This window comes from Alligator sinensis, unplaced genomic scaffold, assembly GCF_000455745.1.
Source record: "Alligator sinensis unplaced genomic scaffold, ASM45574v1 scaffold282_2, whole genome shotgun sequence".
Lineage (NCBI taxonomy): Eukaryota > Metazoa > Chordata > Crocodylia > Alligatoridae > Alligator > Alligator sinensis.
The window spans coordinates 3,707,240-3,719,072 of record NW_005841879.1 but is presented as its reverse complement, the minus strand read 5'-3'; positions in this window follow the sequence as shown (position 1 = coordinate 3,719,072).

The window sequence follows — 11,833 nt, the reverse complement described above, 5'->3', positions numbered from 1 at the left end:
CTGGAAGGGGAGTGTAGGAGCATTCATTCCTGCAAGAGAGTCTCTCTCACAATAGAGATCTTCTCGGTTGACACCAAGAAGATCTCTCTCGTGGAAGGGGCATGTTTCCCCCAAAAGAAATTGAATGAACGTTTGCACACACTCATAGTTTCTCCTGGGACAGCAGCAATTATCCCAGTAGAAACATAATGCCTGAATGTGAAGGAAAGCACAGAATGGATAATTATAGAATAACCTACCCATGGAATTACCAGTACTATCTTCATTTAGTGAGTAGCTTATGCTCTAAAGAATAAGGGAATATTTATACCCCTAGCATGTCACTTTTATTTCATGTGACTATGGGCATCTCATAGGGTTGTGCAAAGCTTTGGTAGCCTTTTCAATTCAGAGGAGATTTGGCTGAATTTGGCTGCCGAATCTCCAAATCTGAATTGAATCAGGAGACTAATTAAAAGGTCTGAATCGAATCAGAAGCCTCCGAACCAATTCGGAAAAGATTTGGTGCTGCTTTGGAGATTCAGCCATAGACTAAACAGGCAGCTGCCCTCACCACAATAGACACAGCTGCCTCTAGCTGGTAAGTCGGTTGTGGTGGGTGGAGGGGGGAGGGAAGAGGCGATCCAAATCTGAATTGAATCAGGAGACTAATTAAAAGGTCTGAATCGAATCAGAAGCCTCCGAACCAATTCGGAAAAGATTTGGTGCTGCTTTGGAGATTCAGCCATAGACTAAACAGGCAGCTGCCCTCACCACAATAGACACAGCTGCCTCTAGCTGGTAAGTCGGTTGTGGTGGGTGGAGGGGGGAGGGAAGAGGCGAGGGGGAGGGAAGGTGCATCTGGATCGTGTCCCCCTGCTCCCTGCCCCGGCTGGGCAAGCAGTGGCAAGGCATAGCCCCCACTCCAAGCGCTGCTGAGCCCACATCCCATGCTTCTGAGGGAGGGATTGGGGATGGGACAAGCTGCCCCACCGGGGCGGGGAGTGAGGGGGTGCAGGATGCAGGCACGGCAGCACTGGGAGCAGGGGCAATGCCCTGCTACCACTTGCCCCCTTCAGCCTGGAGCAAGGTGCATCTGGATCGTGTCCCCCTGCTCCCTGCCCCGGCTGGTCAAGCAGTGGCAAGGCATAGCCCCCACTCCAAGCGCTGCTGAGCCCACATCCCATGCTTCTCCACCTTGGCTGGGCAGCTTGTCCCAGCCCCAATCCCTCCCTCACTGTGGGGGCATTGATCTGCCCCCCCCCCCCACCTGTGCCCACCTTGTTTAGTCTATGGCCAAATCTCTAAAGTGGCGCCGAATCTTCAGATCCGATTCGGCCTAATCTAATTGGGACAGTGATTCGAATCTCCAAAGCAAATCACTGTCCCTCCAAATCAGCCAAATCCAAGAGTCCAGAGAAGAGCCACACGCATGATCAGAGGTCAGGGAAGCAGACCCTACGATGGCAGGCTGAGAGCCCTGGGGCTCTTTAGCCTGGAAAAGCGCAGGCTCAGGGGTGATCTGATGGCCACCTACAAGTTTATCAGGGGTACCACCAGCATCTGGGGGAACATTTGTTCACCAGAGCGCCCCAAGGGATGACGAGGTCGAATGGTCACAAACTACTTCAAGATCGTTTCAGGCTGGACATAAGGAAGAATTTCTTTACTGTCCGAGCCCCCAAGGTCTGGAACAGCCTGCCACCGGAGGTGGTTCAAGCGCCTTCATTGAACACCTTCAAGATGAAACTGGATGCTTATCTTGCTGGGATCCTATGACCCCAGCTGACTTCCTGCCCTTTGGGCAGGGGGCTGGACTCGATGATCTTCCGAGGTCCCTTCCAGCCCTGATGTCTATGAAATCTATGAAATCTGAAGCAAATACTTGCCACTTCGCACAGGCCTAGTGTCTCATATTCAAATAAAATATCTCATTGTGATTTGAACACTGGTCATGGTCATGGCTTGTAGTTTCTATGACATCTTGTGGCAATGAGTGCCACAAATCATTTTCACAAACGACACATGGAAATCTTTGCTTTTGGATTAGGGTAAGGGGGAAAAGAAAAAAATCAGAGATTTTTCCAATAAAAAAGGAGTTTGGCCAGGTACTTATCTGAAATGAAATTCAGTACAGCCCTGCAACTAGGAAGCCTCTGTAACCAGGCAACACCAAAAGTATGAATTAAAATACATATTATTTTATTTGGCAAACAACAGAACTTGCAGATTCGGCTCCTAAAGAGAATAAGCTATTTCTCCCCGTAGACATAAGCTTTTCAATACACAAAGCTATTAATGGCCACTACCAATGACCTCTGAGGCTCTTTACAACATAGTCATGCTGCAAAAATTATTTCCATCTCACCCCTGACAAAGAAAATTTGCTAAATGGTTTCAACTTTGCTATTACTTCTCCTAACAACTTTCATACTGAGAGTTGTGTGTCTGTGAATGTTCATTTTATATACAAAATACAAACTGGCACCACTTTGCCACAGTTGCTAATTCCATAGCTGGCATTTAGAAGCAGAGATGGCCACAACCTTCAAAGTACCAGTCTAGATCCAAAGTATCCCAAAGTTTGTGGTTGTTCAGAGCAAAAGATAAACAACTGGCAAGAGGCTTCATCCTCACTGAAGCAACACACAATGTAAAATCCATCTGCGAAGGTCCTTCTGGAAATCAGTTTGGAATTTAAGAAGTGCTAAGCCAGAAGTAACATATTGCTTACTGCTATTGAATGGACTAAGGCAATCAGGTGATGTCCAGCATTATCATTGAAGAATGAACTGCAACCCTCTGTGTGTTACGGAGATGGCAAATAACCCGAAAACAAAAAGAACTGTTTCATGCAGTCACCATTTCCTGAAGACAGTTCTTATGGTGGTTCTTAATTATAATGTATTCTCTCTTCCCATAGAGCAACTGAGAGACAACTCTTATTTCACTGAGAACTAGATCTTCATAGATTCGGAAGGGACCACAAAGGATCATCGTGTCCGACCCCCTGCCCCTGGCAGGAAAGAGGACAGAGGTCAGATGACCCCAGCCAGGTGACTGTCAAGCCTCCTCTTGAAGACCTCCAAGTTAGGTGATAGTACATCTTCAGTCATGTATGTTAATAAAAATCAGGGATTCACGTATAATCTAAAGCAGGGGTGGGCAAAATGGCAGATCCAGCTGATGGCCAGACTCCATTTCCCAGCAGCCCCTGCCCGCACAGTTTCCATGGAGACCCCAGCAGCAGGGCTGTGACAGCGCAGGGCCAGGCTTTCCATGGAGACCAGCCCCAGCAGCACTGGCAGGGCACACGGCTGAGCGGGGAACTGCTCCAGGGCCAGCGCTGGGATCTGGCAGCAGTGACAGCATGATCCAGAGCCAGGGCAGAACTGCGATCCACTGCCCGCATGTTGCAAGCGCCCTGCCAGCGCTGCTGGGGTCGGTCTCCATGGAAACCCTGGCCCCGTTGCTGCTGGGGTCTCCATGGAAACTGGCTGCAGCAATGAAGGCAGGGGCTGTTGGGAGTCCATCACGGATGGACTTTGCACACCCCAAACTAAAGTCATTTTATGAACGTAGGATCTGTCACTCTGGATCAGAGCTTTGGTCCATCACGTCCTATCCTACACCAATGGGAGGGCAAGTACCTGGCGCTTCAAAGGATGGCGCAGAGGAAAAACAAAAGCTCTTACTGTTCCTAGCCAATTAAACAATGCCGTGCTGGGGAAATTCTCCCCTGCACGCTATGATGATAAGCTTCTCACTCTGTAAAAGCAGAGTACTCAATGTCTTACTGGAACGAGCCCAATTAGCCACAAGTTCAGTCGGAAAATTATCCTACCACTTTTTTTTTTTTTTTTAAGTTAACTGCAGCCTCTGACTCTTTAATTTTATTACGTGAGGCCTCAGTAATTCTTCATTATTTCCACTGATCCTGACATATAGAACATGTAAAGTGCCTTTAAGGGGAAAGAGGAGATAAAGGCTCCCAGGGTCTAATCACGTCCCTGAAGTCAATAACTATTTCAGCTGATCTCAATGATAGGACTCCCTTCCACAGAGGAGTATTTGCTCCAAAGGCTGCTGAACTCTGGCCACATACACTCAGACCCAGCTGGATCTGGGCATTTCAGCTCTTGCTTATCACCCAGAGAAAGATCTTAGATTCAGAAAGTTTTTGTTTAAGCACCCTGAGCAAAATATTGGGGTTTAGGTTGACAGGTGGCAGCCAATTTTGCCTCAATTCATCTAGGGGATATTTAATTTTCATAGTTGATGTAGTAAGTTGCTGAAGCAATAGTATCCATGTTTCCCCGTCTCTCACAGCGAGCTTTTATTCCCACCGTCAGTGTAATGCTCCCAGCAGTGCAGAATGAACCCCATTCTCTAAGCCCGTGCTTCTCAACCAGGGTGCTGTGATACCTTGAGATCCTTTCAAGGGTGCTGCAGCGCCACACAATGTTAGCACTGTTAGGTTTGCAAATGTGATTCACAAGATAAACCCAGAGATTTCAATTAGAAATCCATAGATGTGGTCTTTCTGAATTCTCTGCAACAGAAATTTTTATTTCTATTGTTTTTCTATAGGCAAAATTAAAAAAAGAGAGTGAAAACTTAGAGTTAGCATTCTCCCAGGGGTGCCAAGAGTCTAAAAAAGATTGAGAACCAGTGATCTAAGCCAGGCAGGGACAAGACAAAACAAGCACGAGCTCTCAAACACTTAACTCTCTCTGAATATTAAATCCTTAGTTGTGAATTAGAAGGCTGCACAGTGCTTGGTTTTGGCATCAGCTATAAAACAAGATATCTTTGCCTGTATGTCCAACTTCAGCTCAGTCTCAAACCCTTCCCTCTCCACCCAAGGAGAAAAATAATGATGCAGCAATCACATCCAGCTGTATTTTCCTTGGGGCTCTTGGAACAAACATAAGGACCCAGGCTTAGCGAGTCCACGGGCTTGGGAAAGGTATGAGAAGGGGGGGAAAAAGTCCAAGTGCTCTTTAGAGCAGTTTAGCTAAATCTGGAGCACACAGGCTGTTATGTCTGAGACTTTTAAAATAGAAGACTATTAAAAGCCTATGTCATCCTGCTATCAACCTTTGATGGCATGAATCATCCAGAATATTTAAAGATAATACAAGTATAATTAACACCATTTCATCTTCCCATTTTTGTTTACCAAAACCAGTCCCTGGTGGACAAGCTAAATTGTGCAATTTTGCTTAACAGAAAACAATTCATTTGAACAGCCTTGTTGCCTCCCCACCATATTCTGTCAGAAAATATTAACCAAAGTGGGATAGATTTCCTATGAAATTGCACCATCATATTGAATAATTCTGTGACAAGTAACATTTAACAGAAGATGGGAGAGAGAAAATAGAGTTGGAAATTGCAAAACTAGTCCCTGGTAAAACCATTTATTGCTGTCATTTGGGGACCTATCACCATATGCAGCCATGGGGCTAATTAAATTATACTCAAAGCATACAACAGCAAAAGGCATGGAAAATTTGTCTGTGACCTTACTAAGACAACGGCAAAGAGGAGACAGAGCAGTGACCTTCAGAGCCACCAAGGACAACTATGATGATGCCACCAAGATGATTTTTATGGAAAACTATGCTGCTGTTATATGCCTATTCTAAACTGAGCAGACCTGACGCAGGCACAGCAAAGTAACAGCTAAGCCTACAAGCTGACTGTTGCAGGCATGCTGTACTTGAGAGGGAGAAAGACTTGGCCAACTGAGCAGCGAGTGACTGTTCCTAGATTGCAGGAATCAGAACACAGGTGCCGAGAGCTCAGTAGTGGAAATTCAAAATGGGCAAGAATGAAGAGGCCTCCCTGTTAATATTAGAACAGGGAAGATACTTGATAAGACATGAAGAAAACAGATGGCACATGCAGCATTAAAATAGCGCTGGACAGTGAAACAGAAGCAGGGACGGCTTCAGAGCTACGCCTGGGAAGAACTGCTAAAAATAATTCTCTCTCATCAGCATTACGTCCAAGGTAACATCCTGCAAGCAGGTGCAGCCAAAACACTATATTGTGGAACAGTCTGCATGGCAAAGCAAGATCTGTCCAAGCAATTAAATGTTTGTCTGAATCAGACAGGAAATAACTGAATATGCCTTTGGGAGCCCTCCTTGTGGGCTCTGGTGATAAAACTAGCAGGAAGTTGTTGGTAGAAGAAATTTTAAGGGAGCCCTCTGAACAAATCCCCATGTTTCTCCATTGCCATGATGCATCCAACAGAGCGCTGTATCGCATCCTTCTGTCTTCCAGAATGAAAACAAGGTATGTGACCTCCCTTCAGAGACCATCCAGGAGCCCTTATTCAGCCAGACAGACTGCCAGAAAGAATCACTAAGGCTTTCCAGTCTCTTCCAGCATAAGGAAATTAAAGACAGAGAAGGCATCCCCCCTACTTCTTTTATATGCCAAAATGGCATCACTATGCCATCGGGCTGCCCACATGGTGATCTCTCATCTTCATAGGACCCACAAAGTCAAAAGGAGCCAGAGAAAAAATGATTAAGCATGTGATATTGTAGCCAACTGGGGAGCATGTGTTACAGGTGTCAGTCTGTACCCTGTTCCCAGAGGAGGACACTTACAGACCCAGATGACCATCCTGGACTCTTAGCTCAAGCTGTAGCAGCGTAGGCTTAGCTCTGGTGGTTTCTGGTTCAGTTCCTTGAAAGTCTGAGAAGATAGCAGCTGTCACAATATTGCAAGCCCATATATGTGCTCATTTAGCTGGTGCCAGTATCTGGGCTTTGTATTGGAACAAGAAACAAAAATTAAAATAAATGTGAGCCCAAAAGCAGCCCCTGGCAAACAACAGCCAACAAAGGAAGAGAAGAAAAAAACACTAGTAAGAGGAAAATCTAGCCAAAAAAAATGGAGGGCAATATGGTCAAACACAAGTTGAACCCAATAAAAAAAAGCTTAGTACCAGGCCTTGAAGAGATTTATAGAGCAAATTTTGATGCAGCAGGCTCAGGATGAGAGTTACACGCATGGATCTTCAACCAGGAGCTGGAATCCAAGTTCAGCCCAGATGAATAAAAAGCAATTAAGTCAAACTCAGTGGTCCTGGCAGAAGAGGGACAAGGAGCCTAAATTAGGTATTATCTTGACCACCAGGAAAAGGTTGAACAGGATCCTCCAGCCCAAAAGCAGAGCACAGATCTTAGATGCCACCAGGCATTACCACCTCCCGCACCCTTCCAGGGCAGAACAGCCAGGCTATGCACTCTGCCAAAGGGGCAGCCTCTGGCTCAGTATCAGAGGGAGTCCAATTAAGAGCTTTTAAGAAATAATTTAATCTGAGAGTGACAAAGACATGGTCGATTTAAGAAATATGGAGAATCTAATCAGGATTATACAATTGTGGGGGAGGGCTGGATAATTTGAACTCACAGACCTGGGAAGAAATCACCTCTCATTGCCAGCAGAAAGAATATATTTCATACAGGCAATTTCCAGTGCAGCAATTCAGAAAACCAGACAATACCAGAATGCTGGGAGCACTGGAAGGTGGGGCAAAAAGAGCGAACTGAGGAGGCATCTGAAGCAGGTTTGGCACCGGAAGGGTAACAGTCTGTCCCAAGGAGAGGAGGCCACCAACATGCCAAAAGGCACTAAACTGAGAGCAAGGGACACTGAACCATCTACTGAATCTAGTTATGAATGCAGCTGAGAAAGCGCCTGGGGTTTGCGGACTAGCACCGTGGCTTTTTACAAGTCCTGTCTTTGTGCAATTATTTGGATTGACCCTTGTCTAGCCCAAAATAGGAAAGGCAGCCTCCGAATGTGATATCCACAGACAGAAGCAAAACCCTCAAGCATCCCTTGTTGTCATCATCCCTACACCCCACCTAAGTGAAAGCCATTTCTTCCTTTATTTATTTCCCGGTTCTTCAGAGGCTCCATACATTTCTTACCGAGCAGGGTTAGTTATTTGCACTTCTGGCAAACTGGGCTTACAGGACACTGCCAGAGGCTGCCGCCCCGTGGTAAGAACTTGCATTAGCTTCTTTTCACGTGCAAGGCAAGAGTGCCCTTAAAAAAAGTGCATCGTTCGTCTCTCGGCCTGAACCAGTGTTGCAGTCCTAGTCTGGTTTTCTCCCAGGGAACCCAAGAGACTGCGGTGAAACTCCATGTGAGCGCACAGGTCCGACAATGGATCCAACTGCAAATAAGACACGGCTCTTAAGAAAAGGTCTAAGTTAACCTTCCAGCATCTCACTTTCTTAGGACCTGGTTGCCTACACCCTTAATCCAACCATAAAATAAGAGCTTACAAAAATCTCTTAAACCAATAGGGAGGAATATTTCTCTCTACTACATAAATTAGCACATGAAGTTCTCTGGCCTGTATCATGCTGGTCAGACTAGATGATTGTAATGGTCCCTTCTGACTTTAAAGATTACAGATTTTAGACATTCAAAAGTGGTTGTTTTTTTTTAAAGCAGATCTGCTTTCCTCCTCCTTTCCCCCAAGTGGGGGTAAATGGAGCTTGTGAATTATAATTTAAAAATCAAGTGGTTTTACAGGCCCCAGGTATGTCCACTAAAACACACACAAATAACTGGAGCAGCAAGAGGAACAGAATAAAGAAATGCTTGTTGGGCAGGGAAAGAAGGAACCCACAGATCCACTGGGCAAATCTCTGACCTTTTCCCCTGACCTCCCCCACCAACCTCTAAATACAGTTGTTCCACCCTCACAAAAGTACAATGTTAACTAGGCCTGAAAACAGAATAGGCACAACATAGGCAATAGAGAATCTTTTCATTGTTTTCCCCCTAAAAACAGACCCGGAGCTATCTTTAATGTGTTTCAAACCCAACAGAAAAACAACTATCTAGGGAGGGGTTGTAAACATCTAGGGCGCTTGTACACATGACAGTGTTACCATGTACACATGATGAAAATTTCCTTTTGTGTGGCTTAATGGCATTACACTTTACACATACGTGAGTTTTGGGGGTTTAAAATGAGTTTGCATCATCACTAACTAAAAGGCATCCCCATGTAGTTTAGTTTACAATGTTGCAACTTGGAACATTGCAGCCATTAATCCATCGGTTTACCCGGTAGCTGTGAGAAGTGGGCAGACTCTGCTGAAAAAAAAGGATCAAGCCCCTCAATTCTTCTGCCTTCAGCAGGCACCTGCAGCCACCAGAATACCTGGAGCCACCCGGGCAGGCTCTGCCCAAAATAAATAAATAAATAAATAAATAAAAAGGATCGGGCCCCTCACCGCTTCTGCCTTCAGCAGGCGCCTGTGCCCACCAGGACAACATCAAGTAGGTGGTGATGGAAAAATAAAACCCATCGTTTCAATTAAAAACTTGCTATTTCAATTTAGGGGACATTGACTGCAACCCCAAAGGACTAAACCCCTGTCACATGTACAGGCGCCCCTACAGTTCAAGCCCTGATCCCTTTCTGGAAACTCCATAGGGGACTGCCAAGCAGGACACCAGGCCATTAGAAACTAGACTGGGGCGGGCAATTATTTTGGGCAGAGGGCTGCTTACTGAGTTTTGGCAAGCCACCGAGGGCCACATGACAGGCAGCCCAGGGGCAGATAAATACGAATTTTCTAAATTTTTTAAGGGCCCCGTGGGCCGGATAGGATGGCCTGGGCAGGCCGCATCTGGGCCCCAGGCCGCATTTTGCCCACCCCTGAACTAGACTCAGACCATCAGCTCATACCACACTCCACTGCAGAGACATCCAACTGTTGTGATTTCAGCCACTACACTACTGGCCCTGGCTAAAACCCGCGACCTGATTGAGACTTGATTTTCAATGCTGCTTACTACCAGTGCTTCAAAACAAATGAGTGGGAACGGCTGGGTTTTTTGTTTTGTTTTGTTGGGGGTGGGGATAAAGGGGACGAGAAATAAAAATAAATAAATCAAACCCCAATTATAAATGTGAACACTTACAGGCTAATCTCAAGAAGGGAATGTAAACACCCTTTTCATCATTCATCCTTAAGTGTCAAAAGAACCGTCCATACCTAGGGGTTGAAGGTTCAATTAAGGCTCCTCCATCTGTCACTAAGGCCAGAGAAGCAAGACTTTGTCAGCTGCAAAGTGATACGGGGGGTTTTTTAAACTGACACTGTCCAAAAGTAGTGAAATGAATCAGTCCGTGGAAAACCCAGCATAAAGGACCAATCACAAGGAATCAAGGCAAACGTCATCCCTGGCACCTGATGGAGTGATGCCAAGGAGCAGCATGGCCCACTGAATCTAAGGCCTAATGTGCACAGCACTAACAACATTTAGAAACAGGGCAAGTCCCTGGGAGAAGCAAAGCCTTACCTTTAGCACAAAGCTGCCACAAGCATGGTTAAGTGGCTGTACTGGGACAGACACACAGCTGGTGAAAAAGAAATAAATAAAATCAACACGCTACAACAATTTCTACCAGGTTATAATCTGTCCAACGTGGTTTATGCTTTTTTCACAGCTTAAGTTAATATCAATGCTGTACACTCAGGAGTGCAAATTGTAGCTACTCCCCCACACAAAAACAACATTAACTAGGAGTAAATGGGCATTCCCAGTATCATCCAGCAAAACGATACTGGCTCCAGTACAAATGTGTACAATGCAGACCCACACAGGGATGAGAATTGCAAATCTGCAAATTGCCTGTCCTCCACAGGCTACAGGAACTAACCTGACAGCCTCATAAAATGACCTTTAGGACCCTGGGATTTAAACTGGAGTCCTTGGAAGCAGCAGATGGTCACGATGAGCTGCTGCCATCAGTATTTCCCCTCAAGTCTGTGAAGTTATTCACATGCACCCTTTCACAGCAGAGGCAGTTTCTCAACTCAAAATCTCAGGCAGGCAGGTTAACTGGGATGAGGAAACAAGAGACTAGCTGGTAACAACATAGCTAAAGTTAAAAAAAAAAAAAAGAAAAGGCAAATTAACCAGATTTTTGTGATCATCTAGCAGCAAGGAATCCCCTCCACAATCTGCTCCGTGAGTTAAACCCTGTATGTAGTCAACAGGAAACATGAACACATTTCCTTTATAATGCATTTCCTCCTATAAATCATCCCCTATAACTCAAAGGAAGTGGCAGATGCACCCAAAACAAGTTTTATATTCTTTGTCAAGATGTTCCAAGAAGAGATTCCAAACATCCCTTTTCAGTAATAACAGTAACAACTCCTAGGTCCTGCAGAGAGCCCTTAATCCCTTTACATAAAGAGGTAGATGTGAGCCCTCCAATTTGTAAACTAGCAGAAGCAAAGCCTGATGAATGAAGTAACATGCCCAAGGTCACATAGCAAAGCAGTGGCAGGGCCAGAAGCTGAATCCAAGTCTTCTATGCTTAGCCATCAGCCCACACTGCCACCCCATTTAAACTCCAGCAGAGAAATTAAATTCCACTAAACTCCTGCAATCTGAGCAATGTCTTACTTAGCAGCTTCAGGAGTGCAATCTAGCAAAGTAACATAGAAAAGTTGAACCTAAAAAGCTTTCATCATGCTGGTACATTCCTCAGAACTAGCTCATGTAGCATCATGCTTCTTCTGGCTGTCAAATACTTATGGTCCTGATCTCACAAAAGGGCCCATCACAGAAGACACTTGCATGCACAGGTTTGGAAGGGACCCCATGAGGCAACACCCTTCCTCTCTCTCTGCTCAAGCTCTTGGATCAGATGCTACTTTCTAATGTTTTTAATGTAAAGGAATTGACTTGCAATGAGATATGTGTGTCAACTGGAGAGACAGGTTCACGTGCAAGACTCATGCTGGAACTTGAACCATCCAGAGATGTTTGGAGCTAGGATATTTGC